Source organism: Triticum aestivum, chromosome 6A (genome assembly GCF_018294505.1).
Source record: "Triticum aestivum cultivar Chinese Spring chromosome 6A, IWGSC CS RefSeq v2.1, whole genome shotgun sequence".
In the NCBI taxonomy this organism is placed as follows: Eukaryota; Viridiplantae; Streptophyta; class Magnoliopsida; order Poales; family Poaceae; genus Triticum; species Triticum aestivum.
The window spans coordinates 233,133,877-233,148,989 of record NC_057809.1 but is presented as its reverse complement, the minus strand read 5'-3'; positions in this window follow the sequence as shown (position 1 = coordinate 233,148,989).

The following is a 15,113-nucleotide window of genomic DNA, read 5'->3' as shown; positions in this document are numbered from 1 at the left end:
AAGATACATATTGCAAGAGGCATAAGTACTTAGAAACTAAATTGTTGCAAGAAAGGCTAGATGATTGTGCTAAAAATTTAAATTTTCTTAGCCATACTTGTGAACTTTGCAATGAACATGATCATTTCAGTACCCAATGCAAATTGTTTCATGATCGTATCGTGTCCAAAAATTGTGATGACTTGATTTCCCTTGCACATCATAATGAACTTAGTTTGCTCTTGGGTTATGAACAAATGAAACGTATAACTAAGTATATTCCAAAATTTGCCCTTGATAGAGTTCTTCATTTTGATCTAGAGGAAATTTATATGTATTGCGCGGTGAATTGCATTAAAAATCCTTATATTGCCAATTACATAAAGAAAAGAAAACAAATAGAAGATGAAGAGAACACTAATGAAAGGGAAGAGACTTCCAATATTCTCCTATTATTTCTTATGATGAATCAGGTAACGAGGAGGAGCCTCCTATTCAACCAATCTCATTAATAAGGAGGTCCAAAAAGAGGATTGAACCCACACATGATGTGGTGAAGAAGAAGAAAAGAAAAAGGAAGAGAGGTAAAAAGATATCTCCAAATAATGCTGCACCTATTACTATTGTGCCTCATGAAAATATAATTGTGGAAGATAATGGTACTTATTATGATCTTGAAAATCTTTTTGGCACTTGCTTGGAAGAATATGATAATTGCTATACTATTGGTGCTATCTATACTATTAATGATGAGAGTGATTATGCTTAAGATATGAAAAGGCCCTAGCTTGGGGATGCTATGTTTGATGAAGATAATGTTTTTGATAACATATTTGCTGCAATTAATGTTTGTCCCAAGCTTGGGGATGCTACGTTTAATGAAGATGATATTTTTAGCCTCCCAAGTTTTGATATGCAAATTTATAATGATGATAGCATGCCTCCTACTTATGATGATTATTGTGATGATACTTATGCTATAAAAAGTAGTGATTATATTTATAAAACTTTTCATGATTATGGTTACCCCTTTTCTGAACATTACACTTTTAATGTGGAAACAATTTATAGTATTCGAGTTTCTTATGATACTCCCACTATTCCGAATGAGAAGAATTTTGCTCATGTGGAGAGTAATAAAATTTCTATGCTTGTAGATCATGAAAAGAATGTTTTGGGTGCTGGTTATATTGTTGAATTCATTCATGATTCTACTGAAAATTATTATGAGGGAGGAATATATGCTTGTAGGAATTGCAATACTATCAAGTTTCCTCTCGATGTGCTTAAAATTTTGAAGTTATGCTTGTTTTACCTTCCTATGCAAGTTGATTCTTGTTCCCACAAGTTGTTTTCTCACAAAATCCCTATGCATAGGAAGTGGGTTAGGCTTAAATGTGCTAGTATTCTTTATGATGCTCTCTTTATGTTTCAATTCGTATCTTTTATGTGAGCATCATTGAAATCATCATGCCTAGCTAGGGGCGTTAAACGATAGCGCTTGCGGGGAGGCATCCCAACTTTATTTTTGTTCCTTGCTTTTTGTTCCTGTTTAGTAATAAATAATTCATCTAGACTATGTTTATATGTGGTTCTATGCTTTTAATTAGTGTTTTTGGCAAGTAGAACCTTTGGGAAGACTTGGGGAAAGTCTTGTTGATCTTGCTATAAAAAACAGAAACTTTAGCGCTCACGAGACTTGCTGCCATTTTTTATTGGAGAGTGATATTTAGTTAATTCTTTTTTCATATGATTAATAGATAAATTTCTCACGTCCATAAATTTATTTGAGAATTTTATGAGTTCCAGAAGTATAAGTTTGATCCAGATTACTACAGACTGTTCTGTTTTTGACAGATTCTGTTTTCGATGTGTTGTTTGCTTATTTTGATGAATCTATGAGTAGTATCGGAGGGTATGAACCATAGATAAGTTTGAATACAGTAGATATTACACCAATATGAATTTATAATGAGTTCACAACAGTACCTAAGTGGTGATTTATTTTCTTATACTAACGGAGCTTACGAGTTTTCTGTTAAGTTTTGTGTTGTGAAGTTTTCAAGTTTTGTGGAGTGGCAAGAGCCTAAGCTTGGGGATTCCCAAGGCACGCCAAGGTAATATTCAAGGACAACCAAAATCCTAAGCTTGGGGATGCCCCGGAAGGCATCCCCTCTTTCGTCTTCGTTCATCGGTAACTTTACTTGGAGCTATATTTTTATTCGCCACATGATATGTGTTTTGCTTGGAGCGTCATTTTATTTTCTTTTGTTTTGCTTGCCGTTTGAATAAAATACCAAGATCTGAAATTCTTAAATATTAGAGAGTCTTCATAGAGTTGCATAATTATTCGATTACTCATTGATCTTCACTTATATCTCTCGGAGTAGTTTGTTTTTGCTCTAGTTCTTCACTTATATCTTTCGGGAGCACGGTGGTGGTTTTATTTTGAAGAAATTAATGAACTCTCATGCTTCAATTATATCATTTTGAGAGTCTTTAGAACATCATGGTAGTTTGACTTGGTTATGAAACTAGTCCTAATATGACGGGCATCCAAGAGGGATATAATAAAAACTTTCATATAGACTGCATTGAGTACTAAGAGAAGTTTGATACTTGATGATTGTTTTGAGATATGGAGATAGTGATATCAAAGTTGTGCTAGTTGGGTAGTTGTGAATTTGAGGAATACTTGTGTTGAAGTTTGCAAGTCCCATAGCATGCACGTATGGTAAATGTTGTGTAACAAATTTGAAACATGATGTGTTATTTGATTGTCTTCCTTATGAGTGGCAGTCTGGGACGAGCGATGGTCTTTTCCTACCAATCTATCCCCCCTAGGAGCATGCGCGTAGTGCTTGGTTTTTGATGACTTGAATATTTTTGCAATAAGTATGTGAGTTCTTTATGACTAATGTTGTGTCCATGGATTATACGCACTCTCACCCTTCCATCATTGCTAGCCTCTTCGGTACCGTGCATTGCCCTTTCTCACATTGAGAGTTGGTACAAACTTCGCCCGTGCATCCAAACCCCATGATATGATACGCTCTTTCACACATAAACCTCCTTATATCTTCCTCAAAACAGCCACCATACCTACCTATTATGGCATTTCCATAGCCATTCCGAGATATATTTCCATGCAACGTTCCACCGTTCCGTTTATTATGACATGCATCATCATTGTCATATTTGTTTGCATGATCATGTAGTTGACATCGTATTTGTGGCAAATCCACCATTCATAATTTTTCATACATGTCACTATTGATTCATCACAATCCCGGTACACCACCGGAGGCATTCATATAGAGTCATACTTTGTTCTAGTATCAAGTTGTAATTATTGAGTTTTAAATAAATAGAAGTGTGATGATCATCATTTTCTAAAGCATTGTCCCATGGGAGGAATAAAAAAAGAAAGGCCATAAAAAAGAGAAGGCCCAAAAAAGAGAGAAAAAGAGAGAAGGGACAATGCTACTATCCTTTGCCACACTTGTGCTTCAAAGTAGCACCATAATCCTCATGATAGAGAGTCTCTTGTTTTGTCACTTTCATATACTAGTGGGAATTTTTCATTATATAACTTGGCTTGTATATTCCAACAATGGGCCTCCTCAAGTGCCCTAGGTTTTCGTGAGCAAGCAAGTTGGATGCACACCCACTTAGTTTCTTTTGTTGAGCTTTCATACATTTATAGCTCTAGTGCATCCGTTGCATGGCAATCCCTACTCCTTGCATTACCGTCAATCGATGGGCATCTCCATAGCTCATTGATCAGCCTCGTTGATGTGAGACTTTCTCCTTTTTGTCTTCTCCACATAACCCCCATCATCATATTCTATTCCACCCATATTGCTATGTCCATGGCTCGCGCTCATATATTGCGTGAAAGTTTATAGGTTTGAGATTACTAAAGTATGAAACAATTGCTTGGATTGTCATCGAGGTTGTGCATGATGAGAGCATTCTTGTGTGACGAAAATGGAGTATGACTAAACTATATGATTTTGTAGGGATGAACTTTCTTTGGCCATGTTATTTTGAGAAGACATAATTGCTTAGTTAGTATGCTTGAAGTATTATTATTTTTATGTCAATATGAACTTTTATCTTGAATCTTTCGGATCTGAATATTCATACCAAAATTCAGAAGAATTACATTGAAATTATGCCAAGTAGCACTCCGCATCAAAAATTCTATTTTTATCATTTACCTACTCGAGGACGAGCAGCGCCACAACCTCCGGAGGCCATAGGCTCCGCCGACGCTCCTGCCCTCATGGAGCACCTAGTATACTTCGTCAGCATGGTGTTACGGGACGCAAGAGCACGATACCCCATGCCACAGAAGCTCTTGCTCGCGCTCCTGGTGGCCTCACGTAAGCTGCGTCATTACTTCCAAGGCCACCCAATCAAGGTCATCTCGGCCTACCCACTTGAGAGGGTGTTCCGGAGCCCCAATGCTGCGGCAAGAGTCGCTGAGTGGAACATTGAACTTCAAGCATTTTAGTTGGAGTTCAGCACAACTAGGGTCAACAAGGGAGCCGCCCTCGCCGACTTCGTGGCAGAATGGACCGACTCTCCGGAGCCCAAAGCAGGCGAGAACCGATCCCTCTCGCGAGGAAGTGAAGCGCCAGATGGCTGGGTCATGTACTTCTATGGCGCTTTCGCACGCCAGGGGCACGGGGGCTGGCGTTGTGCTCATCTCACCCACTCAGGACAAGCTATAATATTCCATGCACCCCTGCTTCTAGCAGGGCAAGAATGTCTCCAACAACATTGCGGAATACAAGAATTTGATCGTCGGCCTCAAGGCTGTGGCGGCCTTGGGAGTGAAGTGCCTAACCATCAAGGGCGACTCTCAGCTCCTCGTCAACTTCTCCAACATGGTGTACAAGCCAAAGGACGAGCACGTGGAGGCATACCTAGAGCAGGTACGCAAAATGGAGAAGCAATTCTTGGGCCTAGAACTACAGCATGTGCCCCGTGGCACAAACAAGGAAGCTGGTGATATCGCCAAGAGGGCGTCAAGGCAACAGCCATACGAGCTTGGTGTCTTTGAGGAGCGGCCCTTCAAACCCTCCGCGGCCCTTCCGGCTGCGGAGTCCGCACCACCTTGGGAGGAGCTTCCCCCGCCACCAACCTCAGGAGCTCTAGCCTGCAGCCGACTTCAGGAGCGCGCCTACTCCTCGCGCTCGAACCTCGGGAGGGGTGTTAGACTGAAGAGTTCAGGGCATACCTGGGACAAGGAATACTACCGGAGAAGGAGGAGGACACGACGTGTGTGGCCCGGCAGGCTACAACGTACTGCGTCCAGGATGGTGAGCTATACAGAAAACGACCAAACGGCGTTTACTTATGATGCATTTCTAGGAAGTAGGGGTGCGAGCTGTTGGCCGACACACATGGCGGAGATTGCGGGCATCACTCATCATCGCACACCCTAGTGGGAAAGGCGTTTTGCAGCGGGTTCTACTGGCCACACTCAACGACGCAACCAAGGTGGTGAGATCCCGCGAGGCCTGCCAATTCCATGCCAAGCAAATCCACTAGCCAGCTCAAGGCCTCCAGACTATCCCACTCTCCTGGCCATTCGTGGTCTGGTGGCTGGATATCCTGGGTCCATTCCCTCGAGCGCTCGGGGGCTACCGCTACCTCTACGTCGCCATCGACAAGTTCACCAAATGGGCAGAAGTGGAAGCCGTCCGCACCATCCCAGCCGGGTCCGCGGTCAAGTTCATCAACGGCCTCATGAGCCAGTTTGGGGTCCCTAATCACATCATCACCGACAAAGGCTTGCAGTTCACTAGCAATCTCTTGAGCACATATTGTGCTAACCTTGGAACGCAGATTTGCTACACTTCGTTGCACACCCCAGGAGCAATGGCCAAGACAAGCGCGCCAATGCGAAGGTCTTGAGAGGCCTCAAGACCAGGACCTTCAAGAAGAAGCTCGAGGCCTGCAGCAGGGGCTGGCACGACAAGCTCCAATCCGTGTTGTGGTCCATCCAAACCACCGCCACCAAGCCAACAGGCGAGACCCCGTCCTTCCTCGTCTACGGAGCAGAAGCGGTTCTCCCTCATGAGGTCAGGCATCACTCCGCGCAGGTCCTGGCGTTTGATGAGACACATCAGGACACCATGAGGGGGATGGACCTTGTGTTGGGTGAGGAACGCCACCGCCAAGCCTCGCTCCAAGAGGCAAGGTACCGGTAGGCGCTGCGATGATATCACTGTCGTAACGTCCGCGCTAGGACGCTCGAAGTGGGCGATCTTGTCCTAAGGCGGGTGCTCTCCAAGGAAGGGCTGCATAAGCTCTCACCCATGTTGGAACGCCCGTTTAGGATTGTCCGCATTTCCATGCCCGGCGCCGCGCGCCTGGAAACACAGGACGGGATCCCCATCCAGAACGCCTGGAACATCCAGCACCTCCGGAAGTTCTACCCATGAAGCAAGGCCCAGTGCCTGTGAAGGTCTCCGCTCGTGACACTCTGACGTAATAATGAGTGGGTCTGTACACACCCCGGAGTCTCCGGAGTGCCGCCCTCGGGCCTCGGGGGCTCCCTCCCATGTCCTAATGGCCGCGCTTAGCTCCACGCTGGTGAGAAGACTAGCCTAGGTGCCTGCTACCTCTTGAGCACTGCGTTGGTTTTCCCTTGAAGAGGAAAGGGTGATGCAGCAAAGTAGCGTAAGTATTTCCCTCAGTTTTTGAGAACCACGGTGTCAATCTAGTAGGAGGCCGCGCACGAGTCCATCGCACCTACACAAACAAATAAATCCTCGCAACCAATGCGATAAGGGGTTGTCAATCCCTACATGGTCACTTACGAGAGTGAGATCTGGTAGATATGATAGGATAATATTTTTGGTATTTTTATGATAAAGAGAAATAAAACATGCAAGTAAAATAAATGGCAAAGGAAATAACTAAGTATTGGAAGATTAATATGATGGAAGATAGACCCGGGGGCCATAGGTTTCACTAGTGGCTTATCTCAAGAGCATAAGTATTTACGGTGAGTGAACAAATTACCATTGAGCAATTGACAGAATTGAGCATAGTTATGAGAATATCTAGGTTTGATCATGTATATAGGCATCACGTCCGAAACAAGTAGACCGACTCCTGCTTGCATCTACTACTATTACTCCACACATCGACCGCTATCCAGCGTGCATCTAGAGTATTAAGTTCAAGAGAATAGAGTAACACTTTAAGCAAGATGACATGATGTAGAGGGATAAACTCAGGCAATATGATATAAACCCCATCTTGTTATCCTTGATGGCAACAATACAGTACATGCCTTGCTGCCCCTACTGTCACTGGGAAAGGACACCGCAAGATTGAACCCAAAGCTAAGCACTTCTCCCATTGCAAGAAAGATCAATCTAGTAGGCCAAATCAAACTGATAATTCGAACATACTTGCAAAGATAACCAATCATACATAAAAGAATTCAGAGAAGATTCAAATATTGTTCATAGATAAACTTGATCATAAACCCACAATTCATTGGTCTCAACAAACACACCGCAAAAGAAGATTACATTGAATAGATCTCCACAAGAGAGGGGGAGAACTTTGTATTGAGATCCAAAAAGAGACAAGAAGCCATCTAGCTAATAACTATGGACCTGTAGGTCTGAAGTAAACTACTCACACTTCATCGGAGAGGCTGTGGTGTTGATGTAGAAGCCCTCCATGATCGATGCCCCCTCCGATGGAGCTCCGGAAAAGGCCCCAAGACGGGATCTCGTGCATACAGAAAGTTACGGCAGTGGAATTAGGGTTTTGGCTCCGTATCTGGTAGTTTGGGGGTACGTAGGTATGTATAGGAGGAAGGAGTACGCCGGTGGAGCAACAGGGGGCCCACGAGGGTGGAGGGTGCGCCGGGGGGGGGGGGGGTAGGCGCGCCCCCCTACCTCGTGCCTTCCTCGTTGATTGCTTGACATAGGGTCCAAGTCCTCTGGATCATGTTCATTCCGAAAATCACGTTCCCGAAAGTTTCATTCCGTTTGGACTCCGTTTGATATTCTTTTTCTGCGAAACCCTAATATAGGCAAAAACATCAATTCTAGGCTGGGCCTCCGGTTAATAAGTTAGTCCCAAAAATAATATAAAAGTGTATAATAAAGCCCAATAATGTCCATATCAGAATATAATATAGCATGGAACAATCAAAAATTATAGATACGTTGGAGACGTATCAGTGCCGAACGCGGTTGTTCATCTGCTTTCTATATTTGGTTTCCCCTTTTTAGTGGAATTTGAAGTTCTGGCATTTCTCGACGTCTTGGTTGAATCCCCTCTTTCTTCTGGTTCTTCCCTCGGTTCCTTATTTTGTGTCAGGGATGGCAGCAGTTGCCCGATGCTCTCCCTCACACACCTCGCGAGGGGGCTGGACAGGTGTGCGTATGCGCACGCTCCCCTGGTCTCCGCGAGGCGCCCTCGATTGAGCTTGTGATCGGCGAAACCCCTTTTTCTTTAAGTGCATGCCCCACGGGTACCGTGACATGGTGCGCTGGGCCATGATCAGCCCATGCCTAAGGCCTCGCATGAGGAGGGATAAGGATTTTCCTAAAGAATTTTCGCAGCTTCGCAATGTCGCCCGAGTCGGCGGCAGGGAAGCCTCACTAGATGGCAGGAGGCGCGCGCCCTCACAAGGTGGAAGCTACCCCGGATATATCAAGCTAAGTTATTCCTCTAAGCCCGCATAAAGCACAGATTCCGCAACACAATCTAGAGACAATAAACATAGCACAAAGCAGCATAAGCACTGCGGTTCATTACACGCCCTCACAGGGCCCCATACTTGTTTCTTGTAATGCAGGAGGAAAGGAAAGGACAGGCAAAAGCGGCTCCTACGGCACGGCAGGTCACGAGGATCGCCCCCCGGGCTCAGCCAGAGCCCTCCTCACGCTTCACTAGGGCGCGGTGATGGGATGACCCCCCGGGCTCAGCCAGAGCCCTCCTCGCGCTTCACTAGGGCACTGCTGGAGCTTTCGCTGAATGAGGAGCTACCGTTGCCGAACGAGCCGTGGTTGTCGCCGGGGGCGAGTCCTCCCTCGTGCTTATCACGTCCGTCGCCAAGGCCGAGCACTTCGTCACCCTCACGAAGAGGGTCGCGACACTGTCGTACTTAAAGTGGAGGGTGCACCGCCTGCTCAGCCCGCGCGCGCGGGCAAACGTCTGCCAGCCGCTGGCCAGGGCTACGTTTCCCGCGACGGAGACCTCCACCGCGACCCACGAAGCCTTCCTGCAGCAGCCGTCGGCCTGCAGCCAGAGGCCGCCAGGACCTGTGGCCGGTAGCTCGCCGGCAAAGGAGTGCGGAAGCTGAAGCCAGGTGCCGGCCGTGTTCTCTGACCACACGACGAACTCCGACAACACCTCTACCAAATGGAAGTGCGCTCGGGGAAGCCAGGCAGCCATGCGCGCCTCCCTTCGTGCGCGGGACTGCCGCGTCTCGGCCGGCTCCTGCCGCGCGGGGAGGCGCCGCCTCGGCCGGCGCCGAACCCCGAAGAAGTTTGTCCGCGCCCATGGGGGACCACAACAGGGGTTGCGGCGTGCTTGCGGGGGCGACCATGCCCCCTCTTAGGCGGTGGCGAGCTGGGCCCCTCCAGGCGAGCCTTCCCCTTCTCTGCGGCCGAGAACCTCTTTGTCGGCACCATGAGTGCCGCTGCAAGGCAGTGGAGCAAAGAGGAGGAAGAAGAAAGCGAGATGGAGGAAGAGATGAGCAACGGGGGTCCGCCCCTCTCCTCATTTATGGCCAGTGGGAGGCCAACCGCCGGCCTCCATGATCTAAGGTAATGATGGTTTTCTTCTACATGCAGCAGGGTCTCGTCAAGTTAGGTAGTTTTCGAGGCAGCATGGGGAATCGGAGATGCCCATGTCCTGGCAATCGCCACGCGTTAATCAAGGCCGCAGGCGGTTGGGGTGCACGGCGCTCCACACTTTCCCTTTGGCTTCGCCTCAATACCAAGTCCGAGCACGCCTTGGGCCCGGGGGCTACTGTCGGCGTCTTGGGAACGGGGGTACCCAGACTTGCCTGCTTGCAGCCTAGGGCAAGGCTCCACCAACGGCCTGGTACGGCCCATCTTCATCAGCAACCATTCAAGACCCTCACGAGGGGCCAAGCCTCGCGATGCAGACGACACCAAGACCCCTTTGGGGTGGTCCCGCTAGGCTGGCTCCTGAGGAGCGGAGATATCTATGCAAGGGGCACCTTCCCGAGGTTCGCATGACCTGAGCCATGATGACCGAGGCCAGGCGGGCACCAGCGTGTGGCACCCCGGCTCAGAGCGACCGATTTACCATGCATTGCCAGCCCAGAGACCATATCTTCTGGCAACACACAACATCTTGGTACAGAAAACAACTGCTTTATTGATGCTAGCAGATCAAAGTTTACATTACAACAGGTAGCAAAGCCAAGAGGCACACACGGTGTGGCTGTACAATATGTACATTATTTAGTGAACATAAAGGCCTCGATCAAAACAACTATGTGGCAGCGGAACAACATCGTAGCGGAACTCCATAGCGCAGGGACAATGATGTGGACATGATCTAGACTCGGATAGCTCTCCTTTCCGACAATGCTTTCCTGAAATCTGGCATGACACGCCAGGTCAGCACATTGAATGTACTTGCAAGCTCACAACAGACATAAACATAATGACAAACAATATCATGATAATTAAGAAATTATTAATAATGCAACAATATAACCAACATGCTGTGATCATGCTCTTGCGAGAAAAATCCCTTTTACCAACGGTGATCACCTCTTGGATCACAACAGTACCATCCTCAAAATCTTAACTATGAATATCTCGTGATCTTTCTGGCGATCACAACCATGACCCAAATTTGGTCTAAAACGATGATCCTTCCGACGATCACAACCACGACCAACACTTAGTCTTGTCCAACCCGATGGCCTTCCCGCCATCATCAACAGTGCAGAGTTCATAACTTAGTGTGCAAGATTTATTAAATGTTGACCCATGGTTTGACCTACTTTCAAGCATGTCTGTAACTGTGGACTCGGCTATCGATAGATTAATACACTCTGCAGAGGTACTGCACTGTACCCACACCACGGAACCCATGGCCTCGCACTCCCATTCGGGTGGACCAACGATGTTCCGACAAAACCCCTCCATTGCCATGACACTCTCCCGGCCACTCTGACTAACTCCCCTCTGGGCTAGTCCTGGGTGGCCCCGTGTCTACCGAAGACACACGACCACCGTCGTGGCCAACTCATAAACTATCCCACATGGGGACACGGTACCAAAAATCTCAACAGCGGGCACACAAGGTTATGTCTGCTTACCGGGCCATGGTACCACATGCCCATAACCTTCTCTCGTTGGAGGCACCGGCAAGAGGCATGACAATGGACCGAATAAAGGCCTTCCCATAAAGGCAAATATGGTTGCACTGGGAAAAAGTCGATTCAGTGGCACCATGACCTGGTTAACGATCTATTCAAGTTGATTTATTATCAGGTTCAACTTAAAGTGAAAATAATCGGTGTTATAATATGCCATGAAATGCACCACTAACATATGCATCACATATCAACTGAAATGACTGAGTCAACTATCTCCACACCAAGCAAAAACATCAACAACTCATGATACTTCTCTGGTTAGGATCAAACCTTACTTTAACCAAAATCTTTTCTAGCAAGTTTATCATTTTCTCAAGAAAGAAAATAACTCCACATAATTACTTATATCCATAACTATATTACTCTACCATAACAAACTTTAATTCTAGTTTCTCTACCAACTTAGTTATCTTTAAACTTTCTGTAAATCAAGCATATTAACTTAACCAAGCAACTACAAAATATAAATATCATAATAGTTATCTAAATGCATGGATTAAATCATTCATTCAAGTAGGAAAATCACAAATATTGTAATGGGACCATGAAAATGTTGCTCTGCCTAGCCTTAGTGCAGATGAGGTTCACAAGCCTCCTGGTGATCCTCAAGACAAGCCTCACCCTCTGAAAATAATTATAAACACAAAAAGAAAACATCAAGAACCCTTCTGAAATTCACTAAAAAATCTAGACAGCAGGGAAAATCCCATTTTTGGTGAGCTGCTAGATTTCTTTACAAAGAACACAATGCATAAAGAATCAATTCATTTGGACTTATGGTTAAAGAGTTACGGTTGTTTGAATCTCTCTAAAAATATGAATTTTATATGAAATAGAAACAAACTGGGGGGAGGGTGACGTCGAAGGCATAAAGCCTCGGGGTGCCACCACTCGTACCGCTTCGCGCGCGTACTGAGTGGCTGACTAGCGGGCCCCGCTAGTCAGGTGAGGGGGGAGAGGGGGAACGAAACAGGGGACAGTGCGGCTTCATCGGAGCAAACGCCCGCGACGAGAGCTTCTTGGCCAAAACGAGAGGGGGGATCGAGATAGGAGACGGAGGCGCACCTGCCCGTACCCGTAGAGTAGCTAGGGGTGGTCGGACGGCGTCGGAATCGTCCTCTCTAGCGAAGACAGGAAGCAGAGCTCGCCGGAGACGAACACAACGGCGAGCAGAGGCGACTCCAGGGGCTCCGACCGGGCGGAACGGCACCACCGCAGAGTGGCGGAGGCCCTAGAAGGGTTGCCCAGGCATGGGAGGGGCCGAAGCTACGGAGACGACCCGAGGGGATCGCCGACGAGCTCGAGCTCGGGGACGGCGGCCCGCGGCCTCCCCGACCGGGCTACGGCTATCTATGAGGTTGTGGAGTGTGTGGGAGTGGAGGATGGTGCTCGAGGAGGCTGGGGGGCTCTATTTATAGCCGAGTGTCGAGGGGGGGTTCGGGCTCCACCGGTGGACACCTGGACACGGCGCCCGGCGATGAGCGGCGTCAGTGAGAGGGGAGAACGAGACGCAGCTCACGCGGGGACTGTGTGCGAACAGGGATGAGCACATGATCGAGAGGAAGGCGACGAGCATAGTGTAGAGCGCACTGTTGTGTTGGCCGGACCATGCTCGTTCTCGCTGCGGCGAGCTCCAGCGTCTGCGAGTGCCAGGGGAGAGTTAACGGAGCTAGGACGAAGATTGTGGTGAGGTTTGGCACGATTAGGCAGGCGGGGAAGCGAGCGCGTGCGAAACAGAGCGCTCGGCGGCACTCAGAGCGCGTAGACACGCAGGCTGGCATTGTGTACACGCATGGTCACCGCGTGAACTTTTCCCTTAGGCCGACCTAAGTCCAAAACTCATGTCTGGCTTGTTGTTCGTGGTATTTTTGAAGATTACCATGCTTTGGTTTGGATCCAGACGCAGTAGAAAAGATTTCACAAGCCTAGTAAGTTTCTGATCAGTAACTTTGAGAGTTTACTGAGGTCAAACGGCTAGGAGTTAGGAGTTGGGCTTTAGAGGTTAGAAATCATCTACTAAGGTGATGATGCACAAGAAAAATCAGCCACATTGGAGCAAGTAAAATGGTAGTTGCTGTAGAAACCACCATTTCTGTCTAGAACAAAAAATATTTTCTATAGCAAAAATATTCCAAAAAGTGATGAAATATTTTTGTTCAGGAAGTTGCCCTAGGGCTCAAAGAATATTTGTGAATTTTCTCAGATTTTTGTGGGCAAGAAAAATTGGGGTTGCTTTGGAGCACATTGAGCTGGCTAGGGTTTAAGAGAGGAAAATGAATATTTTTCATTTAAGAAAAATATTCCAATAATTGTTTTGAGATGAACCAGAGTGGGAATGAGGGTTAGATAGGGAAATGGGATACTTGGGTGAAAGCCAAAGGGTACCCAAGTGTTTAAGTCCATATGAAAAGATGCAAAACTCCAAATTTCAAATTCAAACCAACTAAAAACCAGGCAAAGAAAAGAGGGCAAAAACCAGGCTGTCACAAACCTCCCCCACTTAGAATGAATCTCGTCCTCGAGATTCGGTTGCTTGGAAGAACCATTCTGGATATGAGCCTTAAGAAATTCCTCCCCTTCCCATGTTGATTTTGACTCTGTGTGATGCTGCCACTGAACCTTGTAGAACTTTCTTACTTTGGTACGAGTGACCCTTTCTATCTGATCCAAAATTTTAACCGGTGTCCCTTCATATGTTAAGTCCTTTGCCAACTCTATCTCAGTCATAGCACTCTTTTTCTTAGGCGGCGATATGCATCGCCTCAACTGTGAAACATGAAACACGTTGTGCACGTCCGACAACTCAGGGGGTAGTTCCAACTAATATGCAACAATACCTACTCGTGACATAACTAGAAATGGACCAATAAATCTGGGTGCCAACTTTCCACGGGTCTGAAATTTCTTGATTCCTTTCATAGGAGTGACTCGAAGGTATACGTGTTCTCCGGGTTCAAAGCTGATCTCATGATGCTTTGCATCATAATAACTCTTCTATCAGGATTTGGCCACTTGCAATCTGTCTCTGATTTTCTTAACTTGTTTCTCAGCTTCCATCATGAGATCTATTATGAAGATATAGCTATCTCCGGTTTGAGACCAATTTAATGGGGTGCGGCACTTATGACCATACAAAGCCTCATATGGTGACATTTTTAGACTGGTCTGGAAGCTGTTGTTGTAAGAGAACTCTGCATACGGCATGCCGTCTTCCCATTTTGGTCCTTGGGCCAAAGTGCAGGCTTGCAGCATATCTTCGAGTATTTGACTTACTCGCTCTGTCTGTCCATCAGTTTGAGGATGATAAGCGGTACTGTATTTTAGGGCCGTCCCCAAGTCTTGATGGAGACGTGACCAAAAAGCGGAGGTAAAAAGTGAACCTCGGTCAGACATGATAGTTCGAGGCACTCCATGCAGACTAACTATTCTGGATACATACAGCTGAGCAAGTTGATCTGCTCGATATGTGGTTCTGATTGGAATAAAGTGAGCAACCTTGGTTAAGGTGTCCACTATGACCCAGATTGCATCATTGCCTCGCTGAGTCTTGGGTAGTCCTGTGATGAAATCCATGCAGATATCATCCCATTTCCATTGTGAAACTGGCAATGGTTGGAGAAGTCCAGCTGGCTTCTGATGCTCCACCTTTACCTTGTTGCATATGTCGCAACATGCCACAAAATAGGCAATGTCTTTCTTCATTCCATCCCACCAGAATATTTGT